Source organism: Amia ocellicauda, unplaced genomic scaffold (assembly GCF_036373705.1).
Source record: "Amia ocellicauda isolate fAmiCal2 unplaced genomic scaffold, fAmiCal2.hap1 HAP1_SCAFFOLD_35, whole genome shotgun sequence".
In the NCBI taxonomy this organism is placed as follows: domain Eukaryota; kingdom Metazoa; phylum Chordata; class Actinopteri; order Amiiformes; family Amiidae; genus Amia; species Amia ocellicauda.
Genome location: NW_027102920.1, coordinates 32,244 through 40,381, shown reverse-complemented (window position 1 = coordinate 40,381; position 8,138 = coordinate 32,244). Strand labels below are relative to the sequence as shown.

Below are 8,138 nucleotides of genomic sequence, written 5' to 3'. Positions count from 1 at the left end.
TTATAGGAAAATGACGTAACATCTTATGGCCGTTCATCCAATCAGAAGATACAGGTCCGGGTCCGTTTTATGATCTGTCCTCCCGTGAAGAGGTGATGGATCCAAAGCAGATGTCCGTCTTTGATGTGCACTAGGAAGATGCGATCCCACGGTCGTCATTTACCTAGTGTCAATCGCTCGTTAACAGAAACAATTCCTGCCTATCTGGAGAAACGATTAAGTCATTTAAGTCATTAAGTCAAACGATTAAGGGGGGCTTGATTTATGACTGATGTCAATCCATGCCATCTTTTGGAAATGCCGGTTGGCACGGGTTCGTAGCTCTGTGTCGGGATTTCGGCTCTCGTCCATTTCAAAGAGTTTTTATTTCCTACAGGCCCCCTTCCCCAGACATCTCACAGCAGGGATTCCAAGCTATTTGGCCCATTCTTGGTGCCATCCTCCCAAGACTGTCACTTTGATGTAAACCAGTTCACATGCTGATGAGTTAAGGAAATCTGATAAATTTGGGGGGGAGAGGTCTTCTTTAGATCAGTGCTTCAGCTCAGAGCTAAAATGCTCTTATCAGAATACACCCAACATAACGCTACACTGGTTAATTCTGTTCTGGGAAAACCACAATCCTGCAGGTTTAATAAGTCTCTCTACACATCAGTCCCTGAGTACCTTCAACCAATGGTCATTTTGACCAATTAAGCCCAAGAATTGAGTCAATTAAGTTGTCATGGACTACCCAGTGAAGACGTGAACTCACGACTAGGTCACACTGTGAGCTCACCAGAGCAGACATTACACTGAGCTCACTGTGAGCTCACTTAGCGCTTTTCCAGCGACATGGTGCCGGTGCTGGAGCCGGAGCTGCTGCTCGGCCTGGGATCCAGCTGATCTTTTTTGAACCGGCCCGCTTTTCCACCGGTTTTGACGTCACTGGATGTGGGCGTTCCCAAGCATGGAGTAGAAGTGGAGAAACACAGCAATAGTAATCAGCACCGAGGCGACTGCGTCTTTAAACCCCATTTAACATCACAATCAAACTCATTCCGCGTCTATGGCAAATCGTAACCCTAATGTTACAAATGTTCCCTAAATATGTGTTTTGCAGAATACACAAGCAAACGTTATGGAATATCAGCATTTTATCGACACACATGATAGAACTTATTGTTCTTTAACATTGATGAGAATAATTAACATGAATAAACTTACTGCTGAAGATGTAACCCTTACCCAGTGGCTAACCCTAACTATGTTACAAATGTTCCCTAAACACTTATTTTGCAGGATCAATAAAAAATTGTTAGGATTTTTTAAACTTTTACTGACACACATAGTTAATAGCAATGTGTTATAACTTTACCGAAAATAATAATCTGTATATCTTTAATTGTTTAGACGTTATTAAGATATAATGCATCTTTCACATAGGGAACATTTGTAACATGTTAGGAAAAACAAACAAATGATTTGAAAATATTCATAATTACAGCATACAATTTGTCAGGCTTCATAAGAATGGTATTTATAACATACTCTGTAAAAATCAAGCAAATAGCATTTGTGGTTCACGAGAAAATATATATATATAATCAAAGCTATCAGACTATAGCAGCCGGTGTATGAAGACACATACGATTATACAGCATTATTTGGCAGCTTCGCAAGACCTAATTTGAAACGTTGTTGGTAAGTTAGATAATTAGTGGGGACCCTCTATTTGCAGTTCTTCCCCTCCATAATTGCTAAAATAAAGTTTTACTGACATTTTATTGACCCTACCACTGCATAGGGCACATCTGTAACATGAACGCTACTGAATGGCACATACATTGAAAACTACGGAGAACTGAGACAAATCCACTTTACACTTCGTAAATAATCTTAAAACGTTTCCAACCAAGGCAACACCCACTTGAAATACGTTCATTCTCATTTTTGGTAAACAAAAAGAGAGATTGTTACATATGTTCCCTATGATGCATCTACAGAGAGAGAGAGACAGACAGACACTAACTCTCTCTCTCTCTCAGCTGGGAGTGTGTGGGAGGGGTCTGCAGTGAGCGGGAGTGCTGCTGAGAGCTCTGTCCTTTGGCTGCGTTTTTTTGTTGCTTTACTTTTTTCAGTTTGTTTATTTTGTCTTCTGTTTTCAGTGCTTTTCTTATTGTGGGGGAACAGGGGAGGGGAGGGGGGAGTACCGGTAGTTCTTCCCGGGTCTGGGGGTCGGACCCCCTGAATGCGTCTTTTGAAAAACTGACCCGACGCCATGGAGTCAAGATCGCTCCGGTGCAGTTCTGCCCCCTAGAGCAGTGTGTGTTAGCGGTTGGGGAGGTAGCAGGGTGTGAAAATATCAAGTCTGCTGCCATTGTTATCTTCTTAAAAACCACTGATCTGCTCAATCAGCTAGTGGCTAATGGCACAGTGTTAGACGACACTTTCACCCCGGTGTTGCCGCTCGCTGCTCCTGCCCGGAAGGTAACGCTGTCTAACGTCCCTCCGTTCATCCGCACCGGCTCGGGCAGCTGATGTCCGGCATTAAGAGGGTCCCGCTGGGCTGCAAAGCCCCGCAACTGAAACACGTCGTGTCCTTCCGAAGGCAGCTGTATATGATCCTCAATAACATCAATGAGGATCTTAATGTCATTTTTAAATTTAAGATCGACAATACCGACTACGTCGTGTTCGCTACTTCGGAGTCCATGAAGTGTTTCAGGTGTGGGAGCGAGGGGCATGTCGTGAGGAACTGTCCCGAGCAGGACAGGGAGCGGGAGGAGGAGCGGGGCGACGCGGGGAGGAATAGAGACACCGGCCCGCAGCCACAGATGCAGCGGGCAGACAGAGATCGAGCCCCGGCGGAGGAGACAGTCGCCGGTCGGACCGATGGTACCACTGATGCCGTGACGGGGGAAGAGCTGCCCGGAGGCGATGACGCACAGCTGGGGGACGGGGTCGAGGCAGCGGGGGATAGTGACGACCGAGACGCCGGGGGGAGATGGTGTTGAGGCGGTGCACGGGGCGCTGGTTAGTGACGAGGAACAACCTCAGCAGCCAGCAGACGGGCGGACAGACACACAGGGTGTAGCCGAGGAGGAGGCAGGGCCAGGCTCGGCGGTACAAGCCGAGGCGCCGGGTGGAAAAAACGCACTAAGAAGGTGCTGGGAGGGAGCACGGACGGTGTTGGTAAATAGTGGCAGTAAAAGAAGTGGTGGCACAGTAGTGAAGCTGGGGTAGCGAGCGGCTTGGTGGGGAAAGGTCCGGCTACACGCTGGAGCATCGCGGCTCGGAGTGACAGTGAGGGCGGCTTCACGGATTCCTCTCTCGCCTCCTCGTCCTCGGTGAGTCAGAGCTGCAGTGAAGGATATCAGGAGGTTTTTAGAGAAAACGAAGGGAAAGAGGTCTGTTGTAGTGGAGCAGTTTTTCCCAGATCGTGCACGCCTGCTGGCCTCTATTAAGTTTTTACAGAAACCCTGACCTATCAATTTGTACAACACTCACTGAAAACCATGGTTGGGGTCAATTCCTGTTTTTCAATTCCAATTCCTCCTACAAATCAATTCAAAATTGCAATTACTTTTTGCATTCACAGAATATTCTTTATTGGAATTGAATTGAAAAGGGAATTAAAAATTGAATTGGAATTGACCCCAACCCTGTTGAAAACAAAACAAAAAATACAGATCTGGTTCTTCAAATCTTCACTCTGGTTTCATTCTGTGTCGTAGTTCATTTATCTTGCTGTTAATTGCACCACCAATTACACTCTTTGGGGTACTGGGCAATTTTTTCAAGGTAGCCCCTAAAAAACATGTATCACATAGATTTAATGACTTGCACATAAATATATAAAAATCTTTTAATAAACATACCACATATCTTTGAGAAGGGTTCATTAGTTACATATTGCCACAGTAAATCAACATTTTTGTGTGTGGGTGTATTTAAACGTTTTGGTGTATGCTCTTAAACTTGTCTTACACTAGTTCATAGTAAAATCTGTACTTGGCGAAGCAGCTATGCAAAGGCAGTCTTTTCTCCATTAATACCTTGCTTAAGCATTACATTGATGTGGCACAACTGGACTGAAATGTGAAGTATTTGCTCAAAAGTCAAATTTAAATGAGACATGAAAGTTTATATTGTCAAGGATCCCATGGCACTATTCATTATTATTATGTATTAATATGTCTGAAGCATTAATCCAAGGTGATTTACAAGGTGTTGTTGAAAGAGTGACGTGGCTGAATTCTAAGTCAGGCTTCCCTCAATCAGGTCTAACAAATTTGTTATGACTCCACCTTTACTGCTGTGTAGTAATCTGCTGGTACAAAATGGCTGCACCCCAGAGGGTGGTGGGTGAAGTGAGTCTGTAGAGCACTTTGGGATCTTTCCAGCTGCTACATGTAAGGTATTATTATTTATTAATAAATTAACTCTAGTCTCTGAAACTAAAACAAAGGCCAAAGGAACATTTCAAATGCTAACCCTTTGTGTTCTATACAGTTAAAAAGGAGAGTTAGAAATTTTGTACAACAGCATTTACATACCATATATGGCTTCCACCTTTAAGCGATCCAGAGGTGTCTTTTTCTCCGAAGTTGGATCTCTCTTGCTGCCACCACCACGAAGATTGCTCTTTAATAATGTTGGAAAGTCAAAGACAGCAACCGTCAGCGTTCTTGCATATGACGTATTCGTGCTGCACCTCTCTGCAAGGATCCAGGACAGTTTGTCAATGTAAACTCCAGTGCCTGGGAATATTTCCACCTAAAAGACAATGGTAAATAAAAAACAAGCTTATCCCCAAACTATTCTTATATTATGTTAAGTGGAATACATTATCAGTAAGGCTGTGATTTTGTTACAGAAATGTGTTATTAAAGACCACAGTATGTCTCAATTCTAAGTTTATTAATTTACAGACATAATAAAGTCAGTGAATCTGTGACACCCATAATTCAATTACATTCTTATTATCAACTATAACTATGAATATAACTGATAATGTAGCATCATTAGATTGTTTACAACCAATATTTGTTTTCAATATATATATTTTTACCTTGTCTTTGTAATATTGTAGACCAAGAGTGTTATACCTGTTTTGGTGATTCTTTGTCAGATTCAGAACAATTTGCTGTGGGGCTGTCAGAACCACTTGATGGTGACACACTTTTGTCTTCATTGCTGATAAATGTGGCTTTTGTTACAATTTTTTTCAGATTGTCCAAAAGGTCTGGAATCTCTGGAGAAAAAAACCTTAGTATTAAATGATAATCATTTCTAGTAATATATTTAATACAAAGTGAAAACAAAACCATCAATGCCTGCAATTATACTTGAGAGACTTGCTCTATGTTATTGGCAAACTGACCTTTTTGTGGGTCATTAACATTAGCTACGAAAAAAATAAAAGAGATAAAATACAAGAATTACCAGGTCTAATGTAATGCATATAGTCATTAATGTAGGATTATGAAGTTATGTTGAAAAACTTTATTTAATAATCAGTATTATTAAACTATTAGACAGTGCACATTAAGAGTCTGTATTGTGGTTCTAGATTACTTCAGTATGATCAACTATAATACATTACTCTGGAATCTAAATTACTGAAGAATAACATTTATCAAGGTAAGGAATTATTTGCTATAAATAAAAAAACTTACCATCAACCATACGGTTTCGAAGACATTGGTTTTCATTTTTAAGTCTTGTGTTTTCCTTTTCGAGCTGCTTAACTTTTTGCTGTAGCTCAACTTCACTGGACTCTTTAAATGTCTGTAGAATATGACGGGATCTAATTCTTGAAGCTCCATCGGTTTTCTTTCTTATTTTGTGCTGTATTCAGAGAGGAAAAGAGTTTAAAATGAAAATATATATATATAATGAAAATGATTTAAAAAAAACAATCCTGCAATACATTTATTTATTATTTGCAGTAATTATCTTACCGGTAACTGTGGTTCATCAAGGTCACTATCATCTGAAATTTTAAGTTTTTTGTTTGGTTTAGGTACTGTCTTCATTTTAGGACAGGGCATTTTTGTTAGGTCATTAAGTTTTCTTCTTAGTTCGCCTTCTTTTCCTAAAATAAAAATAAAATAAATAAAACCCTGCATTATGTCCACAGATATTTGGGGATTATATTTATTTGTCATAAAAATACTGTGCTTTGACCATACAAATTAAGATGAACAGCCAACACTGAATCAAAACTGAAGTTAAATTATATCTGGTTTAATTTATTTTGTGATTTGGGGGATTTTATTGTAAAGCACAACACACAATAAATCGTTCTTACAAATGCCAGTCAAGTATGACGAGTTTTAGCGCCCTCACCACCACCTACCATGTTATAAGAGTATGTTAGAAGTACAACACATTAATAACTTAAACATTCATTTCAAATATACTGTGATTGTATATATCAAATAGCATGTAAAGACTTTAATGGTTTTTTTTTAAATAAACATTGTTACCAGTCATAATGATCTGCGCTTCATGGACAGGCCATCCACCTTTTGGAGGTTTGTTCGTGTCTCTCCACTCTGCTCTGAAGTTTCGAGTCGTCTCTTCGTCATCATCAGCAATGCTGAATAAATCAAAATTGCGAAAGCAAGCAGTGGGAATCACGCTGTAAGAGTCTTTGTCGACCCCGCTTTCCCACTTCACCAACACGTGCATCACCGCCATACTACCTTCACCTTCTCGTCCGTTTTTTCTGCGCCTTTTTCCCCCGACAAGTCACGGCACAAAAAACAGTCCCGCTCTGCATTCTGGTACTTGGCGTTCTTAATAACACCAACAGGGTGTAATCGCATAGACCACTCGAGTATAAAGTACTACATATCCCATCAGTTACAGTTTTTTTTCATCTTCTGAAACTGCAATTTAGCACTTTCAACTGTTTCTTAGTGATTCCTGGAATTACTAACCGGTATTGTAGTCAATGTGTTTATAACCTTTTTTGTTTAACGATTTGTGTGTTATCCTATGGGATCCCATGGTCTTTGATTTGGTCACGGAAGTGATTTGTCTTTGATTTGTTGATCTAGAGTTGAATTTTAATTAGTTTTTCCCTTTTGTATAATTAGTGTAGTGCTACATTTAGTCTTTGTTTTTAAATAAATTTGACAATTTATATCTTTGGAATTGGTGTCTGCGTCCAATTATTACAGAAATTGAGTTATACAAGACTCCAGGATTCGTGATAAGGTGATACTATGAATTCACTTCTTTAATTGAAATGTATAAGTGTACCTTACGCTACATATATGTATGTATGTATGTATGTATGTCCAATTGCTTTGACAATACAAATGAATTGAATTGAGAGAGAGAGAGAGAGAGAGAGAGAGAGAGAGAGACAGACAGACAGACTGACAAACAGAAAAACAGACAGACACAGACACACACACACACAGAGCCAGCCAGCCAGCCAGCTCAGCGATGACATCACGAGCCTCTCTCAGCTGACTGCTATGACATCACAGAGCACGTACATTCCGTTGCTTGCCGTCTGTCAACCACTCAGTCACTGCCAGCCAGACTGGCTGGCTGGCTGGATGGGGGGGCTGCTTGCTGCTGCTGCGTACCTTAGCAAGCTTATTTGCTTGACCGGCCTTCCTACTCCTCTGCCCACATGCCCACCTATGCCCGATCTGCTGTTCACCTGGATCACAGCTCCGCCCCAACAAGGCAGAGCCCCCCCAGAATGGTACAAACTCACCCACGATCCCCTCCACGGAAAGCTTTAGCAAAAGGCAAAAGCGTTATACGTAATGAAGAGGAACCCGAGTCCAAGACGCATCCGACCAGCCATACATATTTGTGTGTATTAAAGATCACATTTTCTTACATTTAGTTTTTCTGTACTTTATTACATCTTATTGTGATTTATAAAAGTATTGTTTCTTTTCCATATGTATGTATGTATGTGTGTGTGTGTGTGTGTGTGTGTGTGTGTGCCTGTCTCTGTGTGAAAGTGTGTGTGTGTGTGTGTGTGTGTGTGTGTGTGTATATGTCTCTCTGTGAAAGTGTGTGTGTGGGTGTGACAGTGTGTGTGAGTGTCTGTCTGTCTGTCTGTCATGTAACTCGCACATCTGTGAGGGCACCATTTTTGCAGAAGAGATGTACACATTTTG

General features: G+C 41.0%; 1 non-coding gene across 1 annotated transcript; it reads right to left on the bottom strand.

Moving 5' to 3' along the window:
• Positions 1–7,680: 7,680 nt before the first annotated feature.
• Positions 7,681–7,795, bottom strand: LOC136732704 (U5 spliceosomal RNA). Its single transcript, XR_010809987.1, has one exon. It is a non-coding gene; the product is annotated as a U5 spliceosomal RNA (small nuclear RNA).
• Positions 7,796–8,138: the final 343 nt, after the last annotated feature.